A 20,112-nucleotide genomic window follows, 5' to 3' on the forward strand; every position below is an offset into this window, starting at 1 on the left:
GAAGAAAGTCACCACTCACATCACACATTTCTCTGCGAATGGTTTTACTACTGCCGCCAGGTGTGTATAGGCTAAAGAGGCTTTAGGGAAACAGGTTTGCTTCTAAATGTATTCCAGCCATTGAGTGGCGTGTGGCCTGCAGTGCTAGTAGTTCAAGACTGTGTTGGGACGGGTGCCTTCCTCCTTCCTCACCACCCCCCCCCCCCCTCTCTCTCTCTCCCTCATTCCTCTGGTCTCTGTTCTCATCCTTCCTTCACACTTTCTCTTTCCTGTCCAGCTCTCACTCTCTCTTTCTATCTCTCCACCTCCCACTTTATAGACTGTGTCTATCTCTCCTCTCTCTCTCTCTCTCTCTCTCTCTCACTCTCTCACACTTAATAGACCCCTCTCTCCCTCTCCCAGCTGATCTGCTGGATTAACCACAGCAGCTCTCTGACCTTTGACCTGTTTCTGTTGTCATGGTGAAGACACTACAGACGGATTTTCCTTAAATCCAAGACTCCCACTGCCAGACACACAGGCACGCACACACACAATAGACACGCACACAAACAAACAAACACGCACACACAATAGACATGCGCACACAAACAAACACACAAAGGGACAGGACATGCATGTGGTCCCCACAGTGATTCCGAAGCGTAGATAATGCCTCTGTGACTTATAAGCAACAATGGCCACCTTAATTGTGACCACATAAGGCTAATGCTTTAGCGTGCACATGTGCGCTTTAGTGTGTGTGCGCGTGCGTGCGTGAGTGAGTGCATGCGTAAGTGCATGTGATGTGCATGCGAGCGAGCGGTTGTGCCAGTGGGGTGGATGGAGTGCTTGTCTCTTCCATATTTGGCCCGTGGGAGTAGCAGTCCCAGAGGGTGAGAGGTTGAAACACAGCCAGCTGGCTCTGGGTCTCTTCAAGGACACATGTCTTCTCAGTGTGGGTATGCTTGCATGCACAGTAAAAAAATAAAAAAAAGTGTTACATCCAACTCTGTGACCCCCCCCCCCCCCCCCCCCCCCATCTCAAAAGATGTTGTGCCAAGGAGCACCAGAAGAGAAGATGTTTTATATTCAAACATTAAACAAATCATCAATCATTATTAAATTCAAGCACCGCTGTGTGTGTATGTGTGTGTGTGTGTGTGTGTGTGTGTGTGTGTGTGTGTGTGTGTGTCTGTCCACTTCCGCATAGAGCAAAGCGCCTCCTCACAACGCCACAACGGAACCTATAGCGCTGCACAGCCCTGTCCTCCAACCTCAATCTGCCCCGCATTACACATGCCAAACATTCTAACAATCATCTTAATTAAATTAATTGGCGTCAAAACCAACTGTGTCACAGTGTCACCAGTGAAATGCATTTTGGGACGGACACTGATTAATACTGGGACACAGTTTTCCGCGCAATATCTGTTTCGACACCACACTGTCCGCTCCCTCCTCTACCACCTCCTTCGCCGTGCACATGAGCTACATGTACACTGAAAGCCTGGACAGTGACAACGACAGGTTACAGCCCTGTGCACACACAGCGTGGCCGTGTGACACACTGAACAGCTCCATCATAACGGAATGCTTATCTGTCGGGGACTCGGGGTGGCGAAATGGAGACGTTTTTTTAACCGCCTACCGTTAGCACGCAACAACAACAGGGTTTAACTCCACCCGGACGGGGCATTGCCTTGGCAACAGTTACAATACTATGTGCACTTTTATATCTGTTGGATCATAACATATGAATACTATAATCCGGGGAAGACAGATCCCATGCCGTCGGAACACAATGACAAAAATACATAGACGGATGCAATGACCAACGCTGGCTCGATCAGTAGCTCACGAATGACACATTCTGGGCAGAATATCACCACCAAATTTACACATCAATGGTTGTACTACTTTTGTGCCCAACCCAACTTCCCAAGACCATCTAGATTCTAGACCAATTCCCCCCCTATCAGTAATGTGATCTATTACATCACATTACCCACACTGAACATCATTTGCTGTTCATATACAGTATTCAGAACGGGTAAGGACTAATACTATAAATGCACCAAGTCTCTGTATACGTATTTCTGTAATCAAATTTGACACACGCGTTCTACACCACCACAGGGAGTGCTGTGCCCGCGGTGTCGAGTCGGTCGGACCCACGGTTGTCCAGGACAGCCACAAAAGGCCTCTGGACTGGGCCCCTGCCCACTGGGTCCATATATGGAGCTGGCCTGTTCTGACATCACAACACTTCATATTTGGGCATGCCTGACACAGAACTCCATAATGTAATTTAACCTCAAACTAATTGCAAAAAAAACAAACTCAGCTGATTTTGTATCTTACATATGTCCTGAATAACATACAAAAAGTTGCCCAAATGTGCTGACCTCATCACATTTGTGATGACGGCTATGGCCGTTATTAGCCCAAGGAGTGTTTTTATGCAAAACTAATGCTTGGAATGGACTCGGCATCATGAAAACACCCTAGTTTGACATGTCACATGCTACTTAAAGCAAAAGGAAAATTTGAAATGATTTGCCTTATATAGGATGTCTATGGTGGCCATACTGTACAGGCCATTTTCAACACTTTCCCCTCAGACAATTTCAGGCAACTTTTTGTATGTTATTCAGGACATATGTAAGATACAAAATCAGCTGAGTTTGGTTTTTTTGCAATTAGTTGGAGGTTGACCCCTTTTTTCCCATATAATGCCTGTACTAATATAGGAATAAAGGGATACAGAGAGACAGATACAGAGAAATCTATATATGGGCATAAAAAGGACACAGACAGATGGGTGTAACGGGTACTCTGACACGGGTACAATGGGTATTGCATAGCCGGGTGGGCCATGGATCTTCAACTTCCAGCGTTACCAGCTCTACAGCCACGCACCGGTCTAGTATTAAAAAATCACACCTGTGTGAAGTGAGGGGCGCTAATATATTAAGGTCCAACTCATGTTGCTATGATTAGGTGATGTAATGATGATGTAAAACAAACTGTGTCAAGAGAAACATTATTCTCTTTATTGTTAATGGTTTGTGTTAGGGACAAGATGACGTACATTTTCCCTTCATTGTCAATGGAGTTTTAAAAACAAACATTGAACTAAAGACAAACATTAAACCTGTGTATAGGAGGGGCTAGCGGCCCTCAAAAATTGCAGATCTGCAAGCTCACAGTACGTGTTTTCATGACAAAGTATAAAATAATGGTTAAAGTGGTTGAAGTGCAAGGATTAGATCATCTGGCATTGTTTGTTTTCTGTGTGCTGGATAAGGATCTAGCTGTAACTATATTCAACATAATGTGGTTGAGTTTGTAAAGAATACTTATTTTAAGCACACTTCTGTGTGATTGAAAAATATGCCTTGGCAAGATAAATAACATGACTAAAAATAACAGAAGATAATATTATGTGTGGTTGATTCTGTTAAGACTGTAATTTGCGAGGGTCGATATTACACACGTCGTCCCCGCCTCTAAAAAGCACAGGGAAACGAGTGCAGGAAGGCTGTTGTAGCACTTGCTGGTGGAGTAACTGCAGCAAAGGAGACACAGATTGCCAATAGGTGATGAAGACATGCCGAGAGAATCAACAAACAATCCAAATATAGCCTGTAGATTAAGCAGTCATCAATACTGGAAAATCAAAGGTTTTTGAACCTCCCACACAATGTTCCCATCCGCAAATAGTCAATCTCCTTCCTCTGTTCTATAGTCCACTGCTTCTCAAAGTGTTGTCAAAATACAAATGTATTGGATTCTGCCAAAAACAAGCGGTGTAGAGACCATTTTGGCTGTCTGACAGACAAGCCGACAATTATGGATAGTAAAACTATAGGCTACCGGGCAAAAATACCACATTTATGCATTTTTCAACATTTGTTTGTGCAAGTATAATCTTTTGCTGCTTTGTATTATAGAGGCACACGCCACGTGCACAGCACCCGGGTTAGGCAGTACTGACAGACGCACAACATTCTGCTTAGTAGTGACTATTGTTGAGCATATAATTGTACAGTGCACAACAAAGTCCTCAGTGTTCATTTATCTATGTGTAACTCATGTATAAATGTCACCAAATGTTGACATTTGCACGCTTTAAAAGGTTTAAGCTAGCACTGAGGGTTTTACTGTGTGCTTTTAATCCGTCCATGAGTCACCGCGTGTCCCTGTGGAAGCTGCCAGAAGAACAAACAGAGTTTTGTCATGCTCCAGCCAGACACCCCGTGTCGTGTAAACAAGAGAGTTGTGCTCACATCTTTCTGCTTTCTAGCTACGCATTCTTAGCCTGGGAAGCATTCCTTTTCGGGGTTCATGATCCGGTCGGGAGTGGATACTGTACTGTACTGTACTGTAGCAGGAACATATTCAGTGGTGGAAAGTAACTAAGTATAATTTTGAGGTATTTGTAGCCTACTTTACTTGAGTATTTCCAATTTCCAACAATTTTACTTCTATTCCCCTACATCTCAGAGACAAATATTGTACTTGCCACTACATGTATTTGAGAACTTTAGTTGCTATAGTTACTTTAGTTGCTAGTTACATCCAAGTGCAGAACAGACAGGCAGGAGCAGAGCTGGTCAAATGAACACAGGATTGGCTGACACTAAACAGGACACAGGTGAAATACAATTGCAATGCAGACTGGTGAGACAAGGTCTATTAGATGGCTCTGGTAGCAACAGTCTTGCGTTACCAGACTGTTGCCTCTCGCAATTTCCAAATGCTTTCATCATACGGTCTGGAGCAACAGACTGGAGCGGAGGTGGAGCCTCCTCGCCACTTCCGTTTAGTCTTTACAGTCGCGCACATTTATCCTAATATAAATAGAAATCATCCAAGCATATATAGCGTGTTGCTTAGCAGAAAAGGAAATAACAAAATAATCTCTAAAGATATTTTAAAATAGATTTTCGTGAACAGAAATGTCAGCTTCCTTACTCTGCTTTCGGGAGCTGTAGATCCAGACTATATAGCATTCAGAGATTGTGGAATAGTTATCTGGCTACACGAGACTAGTAGCAACACAGCAGACAGGAAACACTAGGAACATAACTGTCACGGTGAGACATGTGTTGGACTAAATGCAGAACCACAAGCAGGCAGGCAGGCAGATAATGTTCAATGATGATTTATTCACAACTGGACAGGACATACCAGCAGGGCAGGACACTGTGACAACAAACTATAAACTGGCAAGGGAACACAGGGAGGTTTAACTAGACACAGGTGCAACATAACTACAATCAACACACGATAGGCTGCGACTTAACTGGGCACAGGTGAACAACAAATGCAATTACAGACAAACGCAATTACAGAAAGTTCAATGATGATTAATTCACAACAACTGGACAGTGGACAGGACATACCAGGGCAGGACACTGCAGGCCCGCGGGAAGTATCGCAAAAATGCGCGTGCATGTGCCTCGTGCACGTGCGTTTTCGCACATTTTCACACGGAAAAGTGGCTTTTACTTTCCCTCTCCACACTCAAGTTATATGAACAAACTGACAAAATGCATCATAAAAAGGCATAGGCCTATTTAGGCTACACATGACATTGGCAAGGCGCTGATATCAAAACAAAACATATAAATTATAGCCCTATTATACAACAGACGAGCTGACAGCGCAGCGCACTTGGGCTCGGCGACCCGGGTGTTGTATCGTCATCATTCATCATAGATCCCTCCCCGTCAGAATTGAATATCTAGCATTAAATTGCAGCAGCATTCAGCAGTTCAGTTGGCACGGCAGCCATAGTAATTAGTAAATACTATATTATTTCTCACTGCAATAGTGACTATTGGAGAAATAATATAGTTAAATAGTAAATGCTTTACCTTAAACCCAATGTGCTCTTGCGCTCCGGGGTGGTTAATTCCCTCATCATGGCAGTTACTGTATATCCAACGTGTTACTTGTCCAGAATATCATTATGTACGTGAGGGTAATAGCGGCAGTCGCCTGGCTCATGGCTGCAGGTGCAGGGGCCGTGGCAGGTAGACTCGAGCTCGGCCCCGTGACATTTATATTATTCATATATTTTTTTTTTAATTTCCTTTTTTTTCTCCTTGTTTCGAGGGGGGGGGGGGTGCTTCAGCCCCTCAAGCACCCCTACTTCCCTCAGCCATGGGACACTGTGACAACAAACTATAAACTGGCAAGCCAAGGTAACACTGAAAACTGGGAGGTTTAAATAGACTAGACACAGGTGCAACAAAACTACAATCAACACACGATAGGCTGAGACTTAACTGGGCACAGGTGAACAACAAATGCAATTACAGACTGGTGAGACAAGACGGGTAGCAACACATAGAGCAGACAGGAAACACCAGGAACATAACTACACAATAAAATAAAAGTACACAGTACACAGTTTACATGACAAAAACATGCATTAACCAATTCTGCCCTATATGCTGTTTCGGCCATTTGAAAATAGACAAAGCTCACAATGTGACGCATTTATAGTAGTGTAAGGTCCTCTAGCTTGCCCCCCTTCCTCTTTTCCTTCCACCCCCCCCCCCCCTCTCTATCTCTCTCTTTCACCCCCCCCCTCTCTCTTTCACCCCCCCGCCCTCTCTCTCTCTTTCACCCCCCCTCTCTCTCTCTCTCTGTCTTTCACCCCCCCCCCCCTCTCTCTCTCTCTCTCTCTCTGCATCAACCTTTTCCAGTTCACCTGCAGCTGTATGGCTTCCCCTTTGGTTTTTGTACGTTGCTGTTTGCCTGTGCGTGCGTGCGTGCGTGCGTGCGGGCGTGCGTGCGTGCGTGCGTGCGTGCGGTGGGGTGAGGAGGGGTTGAGGAGAAGAGAGAAGGAGTGAGTCACACAGTTAGGATCAGCTGCCGGTTGAAGTATTTTTGGATGGAGGATGATGGAGGGTGTGGCAGTGAAAGAGCCGCGGTGCAGAATTATTGACTGGTGTGTGCGCACTGCGCACGTGTGTGTGTGTGTGTGTGTGTGTGTGTGTTTTGGTGTGGATATATACACATCAAGACACCATCAGGCTCAATGGGGTAAGAAAACACATTCAGTGGGTATACGCACGCACGCACGCACGCACGCACGCACACACACACACACACACACACACACACACACACACACACACACACACACACACACACACACACACACACACACACACACACTCCCATCCGAATTCCATGTATTTTTAGATGTGGGATGAAGCTCACCTAAACATGTACAGTACAGTATAATACGGTGCGTTATTGTTGGCCTGTGGGACTGCTCGCCATGTCAGTGTAGAAATACAGAACTGGTTCAATGAATGGAACCCTTACAGTGTACTGTATGGGTCAGTCTTTGCACTCTCAGAAGGAATCAACGAACACTCTAGTCTGTAACTCTGTATGTGAGGTGTAGTTTAGTCTGTAATTCTGTACGTGTGGTGTAGTTTAGTCTGTAACTCTGTATGTGTGGTGTAGTTTAGTCTGTAACTCTGTATGTGTGGTGTAGTTTAGTCTGTAACTCTGTATGTGTGGTGTAGTTTAGTCTGTAACTCTGTATTTGTGGTGTAGTTTAGTCTGTAACTCTGTATGTGTGGTGTAGTTTAGTCTAACTCTGTACGTGAGGTGTAGTTTAGTCTGTAACTCTGTATTTGTGGTGTAGTTTAGTCTGTAACTCTGTATGTGTGGTGTAGTTTAGTCTGTAACTCTGTATGTGTGGTGTAGTTTAGTACAGTAACTCTGTATGTGTGGTGTAGTTTAGTCTGTAACTCTGTATGTGTGGTGTAGTTTAGTCTGTAACTCTGTATGTGTGGTGTAGTTTAGTCTGTAACTCTGTATGTGTGGTGTAGTTTAGTCTGTAACTCTGTATGTGTGGTGTAGTTTAGTCTGTAACTCTGTATGTGTGGTGTAGTTTAGTCTGTAACTCTGTATGTGTGGTGTAGTTTAGTCTGTAACTCTGTATTTGTGGTGTAGTTTAGTATACAGTGGTTCTCAGAACCGTGAGATGGTTCAAAGGTGCTCCCCAGTATTATTATTATCAGTTTAACCGCTTTTAATCCATTTAGACCCGAGGCAGATAAAAAAAAGGGCTTCTAAATCCTAATGGATTTCTGGAGAAAAAAAAACATGTTTCTATGTCAGTGGTGCTCGACCTTTTCATGTCAAGGACACCCAGAATTATCTGTATTTGGCCGCCGACCCCATCTGAAAATATGTACTTCCAGGGACCCTCCAGAAGCAAAGATTTGAGTTAAAAACGTTCGCTCTGAAAGAATATATTCAAAGATTTGTGCCATATACGAACACAGACATACAGAGACTTGGTGCATTTATAGATTCAAGATAGATGTACTGTACAAGCTTGTTAGATCTGCCATTTTCAAATAAATCTTGAAAGAATGAGGAAAGAAAACATTTGATACAAATGTTGTACGGCCGTACGGGTCTCCCTAGCACAACATATCTTCAAATGGGAGTCCACTTCGCACAGGCCAAATATTGCCTAGTTTTCAGTGGTGGAAAGTAACTAAGTATAGGCTACATTTTCTTAAGTGCTGTACTTAAGTACAACTTCGAGGTGTTTGTACTTTACTTGAGTATTTCTCACACACACACACACACACACACACACACACACACACACACACACACACGCGCGCACATGCATGCACAAAGTCACACACACACACACACACACACACACACACACACACACACACACACACACTCAAGGACGATGACTTATGCTCATTGAATTAATCGCGTTCTAATTATCAAATGCCCCCGTCGTTCTCTCTCTCTTCCCCCTTTCTCCATGGCTTCATGTTTCTGTTGTCTCTCTGTCTTCACCTCTCTCTCTCTCTCTCACCCTCCCTCTCTCTCTCTGTCTGTTTGTCTCTCTCTCTCTCTGTCTGTCTGTCTGTCTGTCTGTCTGTCTGTCTGTCTGTCTGTCTGTCTGTCTGTCTGTCTCTCATTCCATAATGCTTTCATCTTCCTCTGATCTCTTATAACTCTCTCTCTCTCTCTCTCCCCCTCCTTTCTCCATGGCTTCATGTTTCTGTTGTCTCTCAGGCTTCACCTCTCTCTCTCTCTCTCTCGCCCTCCCTCTCTCTCTATTTCGGTCTCATAAGTTTTCTCCCTCACCGCCTCCTTCTCTCTCACACACAAACTTCTCTCTCTCTCAATTCAAAGGGGCTGTATTGGCATGAGAAAACAAACGTTTGTCTCTGTCTCTCTCCCTGTGTGTGCGTGCGTGCGTGTCTGTGCCTGTGCGTGTGTTATAGGGGAGGGTCAGCTGATTAGATAATGCAAATACATTATTTATAACACTTTGCTCCTTCTCAGCGCTTTATGGCGTTGCCTAGCAACCAGGGAAATAGATTCTATTCAAACGAGACCTCTGATAACCACAGAGATGGGGGGGGGGGGACCTGATAACCACAGAGAGATGGAGGGGGGGGGGGGGGGCATTTTACTATGTCATTAATATGCCTTGTTGTGTGGAAATAATTTTAAAGAAGTCCCCCCATTCTGTGTTTCCTAGAACTGGAGGTCTGACAAAAATCATTAACATGCATGGTGAATCACATCTTGATGTGATCATCAAGATGTGATTCACCATGTTAATGATCTTTTTCATACCTGGGGTCTCTATGTTTACATTTTTTTATTTAAAAAAATATATATTTCAGTCATGTTTAGCCATGTTCATGACCAAAAACCTGTGGTCTCACTTCCTTCCTGGACTACAAAGTCACACCTCCATGCAGCCCTTTTCTGGCCATAGGGTGCAAATTTCAAATTGTGCTACTGTTATCTACTACAAATACTATTAACATTGAGTGACAGTTTCTTCCAGCGGTGAAATGTCCCTTTAAGGATTGTGTACAGCAGTCGTCACTCAGACGATTGCTGCCCAAGGGGCCAACTGTGAGTGGACGACCCAATCAAGCATTACACTTGTTTACAACAGGGTCCACATTGTTCAATTCATCAAAACATTTAGAGACATACAAATAGACACTTCTATGTAGCTAAAGAACAGAACAGGAATTCATCATATAGGAAGCAAAAAGGGGGAAAAAAAGAGAGCCTCCTGTTGGCTGTAAGCTGTAAGCCTGGATGAGAGGGGCACTGATTTGGCCAATCACTGCCGACACGCCAACTGGAGAGTGTTGTGTCGAGACGACCTCTCATCCAGGCCAAGGCTTTATCCATTAAAAAATTGATTATTATGTATTTACAAACAGCTGTTGAAAAATAGCAGAAATACAAGCTCATATCGCGGCACCGATCGAGTGGAACAACATATTTTCAGATGGGGGTCGGCGGCCAATTATACCTAGTTTCTGGGGGTCCTTGAAATGAAATAGTTTGAGAACCACTGACATAGAAACAGAGGTTTTTCAGAAAACTGTCATGATTTAGAAGATCAGGTGGGTATTAAGGCAGTTATGGCGACTTGCTCACCGGCACCTCTCCCAGGTGAGTGGTGACCCATTCAGCAATGGCATTCCATTTCAGATTAGCTAAACCAGAGGTTCCCCCCCTGGTGGTACACAGAAGAGGCGCACAAAAAGGAGACAAAAAGACAAAAGTGAAATGAAATACCCTACAGCAGGGATACTAAAATAGATTTACCTGTGGGCCACATTACAAAAATGGCAAGGGGCCAGGGGCCAGTAGATAAAATTACGACATTAATGATACTTGATAACTTCTCTCTTTCAATTGCTTTATTTTCGCAAAATGTATCAAAGTACAATGTGCATGCACACAATATGTAAATAAATAAATGTGTTACATTTTCTTGCATAAACACAAAGAGCTGTTTCCATAACTGCACAAATTATTGCACATAACATGAGTAGCTGTTATAATAACATAATAACATAACATGAGTAGCTCTTTGCCTGCCTGCCTGCCTGCCTGCCTGTCTGTCTGTCTGTCCATGAGTAGTTATTTGTCTGTCTGTCAATGAGTAGCTGTCTTACTGTCTGCCTGTCTATGAGTAGCTGTCTGCCTGCCTGTCTATGAGTAGCTGTCTGTCTGTCTGCCTGCCTGTCCAATTGTCCATGAGTAGCTGTCTGTCTGCCTGTCTGAGTAGCTGTCTGCCTGCCTGCCTAATTGTCCATGAGTAGCTGTCTGTCTGCCTGTCTATGAGTAGCTGTCTGCCTGCCTGCCTAATTGTCCATGAGTAGCTGTCTGTCTGCCTGTCTATGAGTAGCTGTCTGCCTTCCTGCCTGTCTGTCCAATTGTCCATGAGTAGCTGTCTGTCTGTCTATGAGTATAGCTGTCTGCCTGCCTGCCCAATTGTCTATGAGTAGCTGTCTGTCTGTCTATGAGTAGCTGTCTGCCTTCCTGCCTGTCCAATTGTCCATGAGTAGCTGTCTGTCTGTCTATGAGTAGCTGTCTGCCTTCCTGCCTGTCCAATTGTCCATGAGTAGCTGTCTGCCTGCCTGTCCAATTCTCCATGAGTAGCTGTCTGTCTGCCTGTCTATGAGTAGCTGTCTGACTGCCTGCCTGTCCAATCCTCCATGAGTAGCTGTCTGTCTGTCTGCCTGTCTATGAGTAGCTGTCTGCCTGCCTGCCAGCCAGCAAGTTGGTTAACAGAAAATAAATTGTTATGGCTGAGTAAAATAAAATACAATAAACACAATTTGCCTGAAAATAGATTACCCAGCTATGACCTTTTTCATGAAAAAAAATGAGTAGTGATATGGCTGACTGAGTAAAATAAAACAATCTACCTGAAAATAGATAGCTCACTCATTCTTGAGATGAGGGACAAAAGTGGAAAAAACATGTCCCACACATAAGAGCCTTATTTTATGTAAAAAATAAATTAATTCATAAAAATAAAAGCACTTGCAAAGTTAAGTGTAATACAGTTGTGTATTATTATGCCCTTAATTTCATTATAATTGTTTTCATATTCCATCTGAATTAGTTAAAGGATCGGTTCGCCACTATTATATGGCCTTTGTCATGCTTTAGTATGATATCCGTTCATGAAAACAATAAAAATATTTACATTTGGCGAAACCGCTGCGGAGAACGAGTCATACAGTAATGAGCTGAGGCACGGTAATATCATTTCCTACAATACCCACAGTGCATTGCGCGACAGACAGAGAGGCAGTGAGGCAGCCCCCAGGAAGCTGTCATCTGAAAGTTTCTCGTGTTGTTTAGAGTTGACTTGAAAGCGATAGAAGTAATAATAATAGCTAATATTTAGCGGTTGTAATAGTAACAGCAGTAGTGGTGGTATAGTAGTTAGTAGTCTCTGATAGTAAGTAGCGTAATAGTAGTGATTTCGAACGTGCGCAGCGTCGGACTCGAAATTCCACTGGCTGGCTTTGTTTTTAGAAATCGTTATGAAGTACAGATGCAATCCCAGCTGTGTGAACCACTTTGGGTGTGCAGTGAACATTTCACCAACGCAGATATCTTCCAGTTCAACCGCAATCTAATGGAAGAATTGACGCGGAGCATCATCATCATCGAAGCAGAAGTTGCAGAACAGAGGTATGTCATTATTGTCATAATAAACTAAAGCTACAATGCTGTGTACAGTACACCAGACACTGAATGAATGGCGATTGCATTACAGGAGGAGACCACATGCATTTCCTTTCAAAATACATGGTTGTTGTTGTGATGTCTATAAATTAATTTGACATACCGAGTGTCTCTGATGCTTACAGCATTATAAAGATTTTGTTGCTGTTTGTAACTGGAACACCCTCCACATAAACGCCACCATTTTTCCTAGCTCTGGTCCATAGCCTCAGAGTAAGGCTATGGAACAGAGCTACATTTTTCCATATCAAGCTGCAAACTACAAACCAAACATAAAAGCATTTAAAACCGGGAAAGCATCTGTTTTTGCATTGGCTATTCAAAAATAGCAGATATACAAGCTCAGTGCGTCACTTGGAGTTGGTGCCGTGCTGCGAGCTTGTACATTTGCTATTTTTCAAATGTTTTGCTAAAATAAAAAACCTTATTGTTTACCATATTGTCTCATGATTGGTCAGAGGCCCATAATTGCATAATACTTTATTTGTTGCAGGAGCTGAGGTCTCGGTGGCTGTCTTCAACTCAAGAGATGAATAAGTGGCTTTCAAGGAACTCCCAAGTATACAGTATATTATATAGATACAATTTACTTTGTATGTTGCTATTGAACACAATCTGGATTGATAAAAGAATGTGATCTCATTTTCAAATATTAGACATGTACTACTCCTAAGCCTTTACCAATATTGTTGTGCAAGTACAATTTTAATTCTGGACTTTTACTTGTAACAGAGTATTTTTATATAGCAATATTGATTCGATCCTTTTTCTTCTGGGATTCTTGCACACTGTCCGATTTTTGTAATCTGAGTAGGAGGACAAACTTTGCCTGTGTGGCCTTGTTTTTTAAACCTTATGTTACAGTACAATAAAACACATTCACTGACATAAAGTCACACTTATTTCCATTGTGGTCTTGTTTGTATAAACAGACATGTGAATGATTTGTATCACGGTGGCCTTTGATGCAATATTGACAGTTTGAGCCTCAGAGTATTAGGAATTGGTCAAAATGTATAAATACAATAGGCCTACATGAGAAAAAATAAAACAAACTTGACATCAAATCAACTATCTTTTAATAGTACTGATTTACATAAATCTATAAAAACAGGGGTCTATGGTTGAACTGGAAACTAACAAACTACATGTACAATCATACAAGTGCATTAGTCAGAGGTCACTGAGGCAGGTGGTTCTGCATGATGACATGTCGCTGGAGCAGCTTCTGGCCAGGACAGGAGACGCACATGCTGTGGTGAGACAAGAGTCAGTAATGGTGAAAGCACTAAATGATTACTGGAATGGACGACTGAGTGTGTAGGCTATGTGCAGTATGTTTCATGTGATGTACACTTGGGTATTGGACTGTTAAGATTACCGTCCAAATTAGTAGGTAGGCTACAACTATATCAAATATCAATGATAATAATAAGCAGACTTGGCAACCTGACTTGTAGAAAGTATTCACACAATCATGTTACCAAGATTGCCTTTTTTTACCTTTAGAAATATTGCATGAATCAGAGCCTGTCAGTCAGTAGATGATGCAAAAACACTGATCCATGCCTTTGTTTTTTCTGGGCTCGATTACTGCAATTCTGGACTGCAGAATACTGCCAAAGAAAACAACGGAATCTGTGACCTTCCAACCTACATGACTGCCTTCTATTTCAATGTTTTATGCCTTGCGTTTTTCTCTCCATTGCTCTGTAAAGCACTTTGAGCTGCATTGCATGTCATAAAAGTGTGTGAGACACAGTAGGCCTATAGTATAAATGACAGTATATTTACTACATTTTACGGGACTTTGGTTGACCACTGGTCTTTGTAAAAGCATATATAAATATGTGAACCTTTATTGAAAATGATATTCCCTCTAGTTTTCTAGGGGGTCAAACTAAATACAGCAAATACAGTAATGTGCTTTATGTATGAAGTTTGAGTTGAGTATGTATGGCTCACCATCAGTCCATCAAAGACATCTTCAGCTTCATCAGCCTTCTGTAGTACCATCTGGGCTGACCTAAGTGAATGAATGGACACAGGTATAACACTTGAATGTTTACATTGCTAACCCTGAAACATACGAGCCCATGGCTAATACTGTACATTGCTTCAGATGGCATGCCATACATACAGTTTTGAATTGAATGAATGAATAGAAGATGTTTGGACCGAAAAGTTGTAGGCTGAAGCCGTGCCTATATCCTCTGACACTTATGTAAACAATACGGTGTGGCGACACACACACACACACACACACACACACACACATATAAGCTGTAAATACATTGAACACTTACTTAAATCTGAATGTCCCTCTTGGTCCATCGGGCTTCGGTTGCAACTTCCAGTTTGAGGCATCCTGAACGCATGTCCCCACTTCTCAGTAAAACAGTCAACACTATCTGGGCTTTTCCTGGGCAGAAAAGTTTGTGTGTGCGACGTACTGGTTCAGGGAAAGCTACTAGCTACTATAGCTAGGTCGCTCCAGCAGGCATCAGTCCACCCACAGCAACTAGCAGTGCCAGTGTTGTCCCCGTCAATGCATTCCTTCCTCCGTATATTTCTGGTTCATAATATAACGACCCTAACGCAGATTCTGCCAATATGTATTTAAAATTATCTCGTCCAAAAACTCCCATGGAGTAGCCATACTGACTTGTTGTTGTGGAGTAGCCACAACTCGTTGTTGTTGTGTAGGCGAGAGACCGTGTCCTTCGCGGCTAGGCTAGCTACGGCAACCCTACCTGTCCAGTCCCTTGTAGTTTCTGAGAGCCTACCGAGGGTCATCCACTTACGTCACTTTGGGACAAATACGTAAGTGGACGACAGCTTTGAAAGTGCGCCCACGGAGCTACAGACTACCAATGATAATACTCCGGGGTATTTTAGCATATATGCTAATGATGAAAAACACACAGATTAGGTTGAATAGTGGCGAAGTGGTCCTTTAAAAGCAGGCCCTGTACCCAAAAAGGCCTGTATTTAGCCTGTCCCCAGCAAGTGGCCACAATTTCAAACTGCCAAAAAAGTGTCTAATACTGTCACAATCACATAAATATACATACTAAATTCAAGTAGATTGTCAACAACATAGCAAATAATATACACAGTTAATTTTAATTTATATTTTCTATTAAATATCTCATATCAAATGTTCGTCCCACGTCTCCGTCAACTCCGTCAGGTTTTTTCAAAAGTCTTAAATTAATCAGAAAATATTGTCGACAGATTTAGCCTGAAGACTCCTTTTCCAAGTCCCATTTATATTTGTTGCAACAGTGGAGTACCTGGTCTGACAAGCATTCAATTGTTTGATATTTTAAACAAACAATGTTGATAACAATGTGGTCACAGCTTTTACATGTCAACTCCGTCTGCACATTTTTATGATCTTTGTTAAGAATTCCAAAATAATGTTTATTATTTTAGTTTAGGGGTTAGGTTTAGCTAACAAAATTAAGCAAAAACAAAATGGCTACATTGTACTAAAGAGGGTTAAGATGAAAACAAATGCCATTTTGTCAACTCCGTCAGACGTCAACTCCGTCAGATTTTGTGTCTGACGGAGTTGACGTGTATCTGACGGAGTTGACAAAAGTGTTCCTAAAACAATAAAATTATTGTTTTTGAATAATGGGCAGTATTCTAATTTGGCACACAGTTAGAACATGCCTTAAGGAACATTTTTGGCTATGGGGCCATCACAGATTTGTCTCGTGGTGACCATGGCAGCCATATTACAAAAGAGCCGCCACCTGATGTTATTTTACAATAACTCAAGTTCTACACCACCTAGGATCTTGATTCTGGTGACTAAGACCTCATTTTCAAGGATGAGGGATACAGTGGTACAATTTAGACTTTCCCTGTGACCATGGCAGCCATTTTTCAAAATGGCCGCCACCTGCTGTTATTTTACAATAACTCAAGTTCTACACCACCTAGGATCTTGATTCTGGTGACTAATCATACATTTTCAAGGATGTGGGGTACATTGGTAATATTTAGATTTGTCCTGTGACCATAGCAGCCATTTTTTTTTCAAAATGGCCGCCACCTGCTGTTATTTTACAATAACTCAAGTTTTAGACCACCTAGGATCTTGATTTTGGCGACTAATCATACATTTTAAAAGATGAGAAATACAGTGGTACTATTTAGATTTGTCCTGTGACCATGGCAGCCATTGTTTTTCAAAATGACCACCAACCTGCTGTTATTTTACCAATAACTCAAGTTTTAGACCACCAAGGATCTTGATTCTGGCGACTAATCATTACATTTTCAAGGATGAACTTTCTCTGGGAGAGGTAAGGGCTTATTTCAGGTGCAGGTTGAGTTTCTACTGACAGGACATTAAAAGGAGGTGGGCTTTCTGGCCTTTGACTTGCCCCTTTCAGGTACAGATGCACAGTTTGACTTCACTGGCCACTGCAGGGAACTGTGGGGGAGAAACTTTGGTCTCTTGACACCCCGATTAGGTTCAGGGTTTTTTTTTGGTGGAGACTTGCCTTTCATGACATCTTTGCTGCAGCAGTTGATCTCCTTACTGCCAGTGGTGGCACACTCTGGGTCTCTGGGGCATTGTATCTTGGTGGCCTCCTGCCAGTGTTTCTCCATCCTTCTCCTGAGCTCTGTGTTCTGGGGCTCTGTTATAGTCAACTTACATTGTCTTGGCTGGAGATTGCTTTCCTGCAGGGTCCAGCCCAGTCTTGTGCAGATGGCTGCTGGCCCACCTGGAGGCCCCAACCTCACTTGTTCGGTTGGTGTGATTAGGTGGGGTGGTCTTCCCCAATCAGGATGAGGGGTTTGACCCTTTCAAACGGCAGTCTGGCCAAGTGTCTGTATTTAGTTGTGAGTTTAGATACAGGATACGATTGCTCACCCAGCCCCAGGTGACATGAGGTGAAGGCTCCTTTGATTTTGTAACATTGCTTTGGTTGACATGCTGGGGACACAGAGAAAGACACTGATGCCTTCAGTGTCTGCACATCCTGCCTGATGGTCCTGAAGCCAAATCTTCTGTCTTCAGTCTTTCGCTCACTGTTCACTGCTCACTGTTCACCTCACCGAATTTAGCCCAAGGAGTTTGACCCCTAGTTTGGCCATAGACCCCCTAGTTTGGCCATAGCCACTTGCCCAAATGTGCCGACATGTGCTGACCTCATCACATCTGTGATGATGGCTATGGCCGTTTTTAGCCAACGTAGTGTTTTTTGTGCAAAACGAATGCTTGGAATGGATCCAGAATCATGAAAAGCCCCTAGTTTGACATGCCACATGCTACTTAAAGCATAATGAAATTTAGAACATTTAGCCTTATATTGGTTGTTGATGGTACCCAACTTTCAGCAGCTGTCAAACATGCCCCTAGGGTGGTCAAATAGAAACCAATGTGGGATATGTTAGTAGACACCTTTACAAACATTGGTGAAGAAAATTCTTGGTAAGAAATGTAAGTAATGAGTAAATTGGTAAAATAATAGCAGGTCCACCATTTTTGAAAATGTCTACCATCCATGGTCACAGGATAAATCTAAATAGTACAACTGTATTCCTCACCCTTGAAAATGTATGATTAGTCACCAGAATCAAGATCCTAGGTGATGTAGAACTTGAGTTATTGGGAAATAACAGAAAGTTGGCGGCCATTTTGAAAAATGTCTACCATGGTCACAGGACAAATCTAAATAGTACCAATGTATCCCACATCCTTGAAAATGTATGATTAGTCACCAGAATCAAGATCCTAGGTGGTGTAGAACTTGAGTTATTGGGAAATAACAGAAAGTTGGCGGCCATTTTGAAAAATGGCTGCCATGTTCACAGGGCAAATCTAAATAGTACCACTGTATTCCTCATCCTTGAAAATGTGGGATTAGTCACCAGAATCAAGATCCTAGGTGGTCTAGAACCTAAATCAGTTAAACTTGTCAACTCCGTCAGATGTTCGTCAACTCCGTCAGACGTTCGTCCCGTGATGTTTTTGTTAATTTCCAAAGAAATAGAAAATTTGCTGTCAAATCTTTTGTGCTTATGTATTGAAACACCAACTGAAATGATACGTAATGATGTTTTTTTTTTTTTTTTACATGGTTTTCATGTTATAATATTGAAAATAAAGGTTGAAATGACGGTTTTGAGAAATTGGATATTTCATAATAGTGTGATATTGGAACAAAATAATATTAAAAGATTTGTATTACTTAACTTGATTACTGAAAGCCATTATAAGATAACTGAGGACTTTATATTATTGTTGAAATGATAAAATTCAATTAAAAGGGATTTTAGTGTGTCTGACGGAGTTGACATGAATCGGGTATTAAGTGCATAAATGTCCCATTTTAGAAAGAAATGTTATGCGAAAAACCTGTTCCTTCTCAAGATTGGTAGTTGAGACCTGTGTCTACAAATACATCTATTTGATTTGAATGTATCTTAAAAAAAAAAAAAATCCAGTTTGAAAAAAGTTTTGTCCCTTATCTCAAGAATGGGTGAGCTATAAGTGAAGAGCAATTTCCGCAATTACCATTTCCGCAATTTCCACAATTTCCATTTCCGCAATTTCCTCAATTTCCATTTCCGCAATTTCCATTTCCACCATTTTCGCAATTACCATTTCCGCAATTTCCATTTCCGCATTTCCGCAATTTCCGCAATTTCCATTTCCGCAATTTCCGCAATTTCCGCAATTTCCATTTCCATTTTTTTTCCATTTGCCAACTATTAATGGCAGCTGGGTTTCATCATTCAAATAAAATAGAATTCTGTCCGTTTAGCTATAAAATTATGTCAGGGAATAGGGATACACAGTATATGTCTTTCATTTGCATTGCATCTCCCCCCCCTCCCCCCCAAGCTTTTATTTTCGTTCGAGTAATAGTACAACTCTAATAGTATTACTTATAATAATGTAATTAAAGATAACTTCATTCAGATTTATTTATTTTTATTTCATTTTCCAGATTTTTTTTCTTCTTTTTTTTAGATTTTCATTGGTGGGCCAGTCATAATGGTCCCGCGGGCCTGATGTGGCCCGCGGGCCTGAGGTTGAGTATCACTGCCCTACAGGTATCAACCAATCAATTGGTTGAAATAGGCCATCCAGCCGTGCTGAAATGAGCATGACAGCACACCTACAGTAGAAGATTTGAGAACGGATTAATCTTATAAAATATCATCAGTTGAGCTGATTAGTGATTAGACAGAGCTTTGGAATGGGCTTAGGAATGGAACAAATCAGTTATTATGGTGGTACTTGGGAGTGCCAAATATTTTCTGAGGTGGTACTTAAAGGTAAAAAAAAATAAAAGGTTGGGAACCAATGAGCTTTTTATTTTTATTTCTTTTTAAACATTTTTTACCTAACTATAGCACGCCCTGTCATGAAGACGTTTGGGTTCAAGGCACGGCGACAGGGGAAAAAAACACCTTGTGCAAGTATAAAGCAGGACACATGGGGACAGTAGTAGTGCCAGTATGAAGCAGGTCCCTGCATGGACAACAACAATGGTTGACATCTGG

General features: G+C 42.1%; 1 protein-coding gene and 1 long non-coding RNA gene across 2 annotated transcripts in view; one reads left to right on the forward strand and one right to left on the reverse strand.

Annotated features, from left to right (window-relative positions):
- The window catches only part of ttc7a (tetratricopeptide repeat domain 7A), a gene marked incomplete at both ends in the record, with an annotated part of 101,544 nt that overhangs the window by 72,333 nt on the left and 9,099 nt on the right, over positions 1–20,112 (forward strand).
- LOC308328444 lies at positions 13,546–15,345 on the reverse strand. Its single transcript, XR_013965295.1, has 3 exons — positions 14,883–15,345; positions 14,542–14,602; positions 13,546–13,829 (listed from the first exon to the last, which is right to left on the reverse strand). It is a non-coding gene; the product is annotated as an uncharacterized lncRNA (long non-coding RNA).

The sequence above is a fragment of the Protomyctophum bolini genome (genome assembly GCF_963924005.1).
Source record: "Protomyctophum bolini genome assembly, chromosome: 14".
NCBI lineage: Eukaryota > Metazoa > Chordata > Actinopteri > Myctophiformes > Myctophidae > Protomyctophum > Protomyctophum bolini.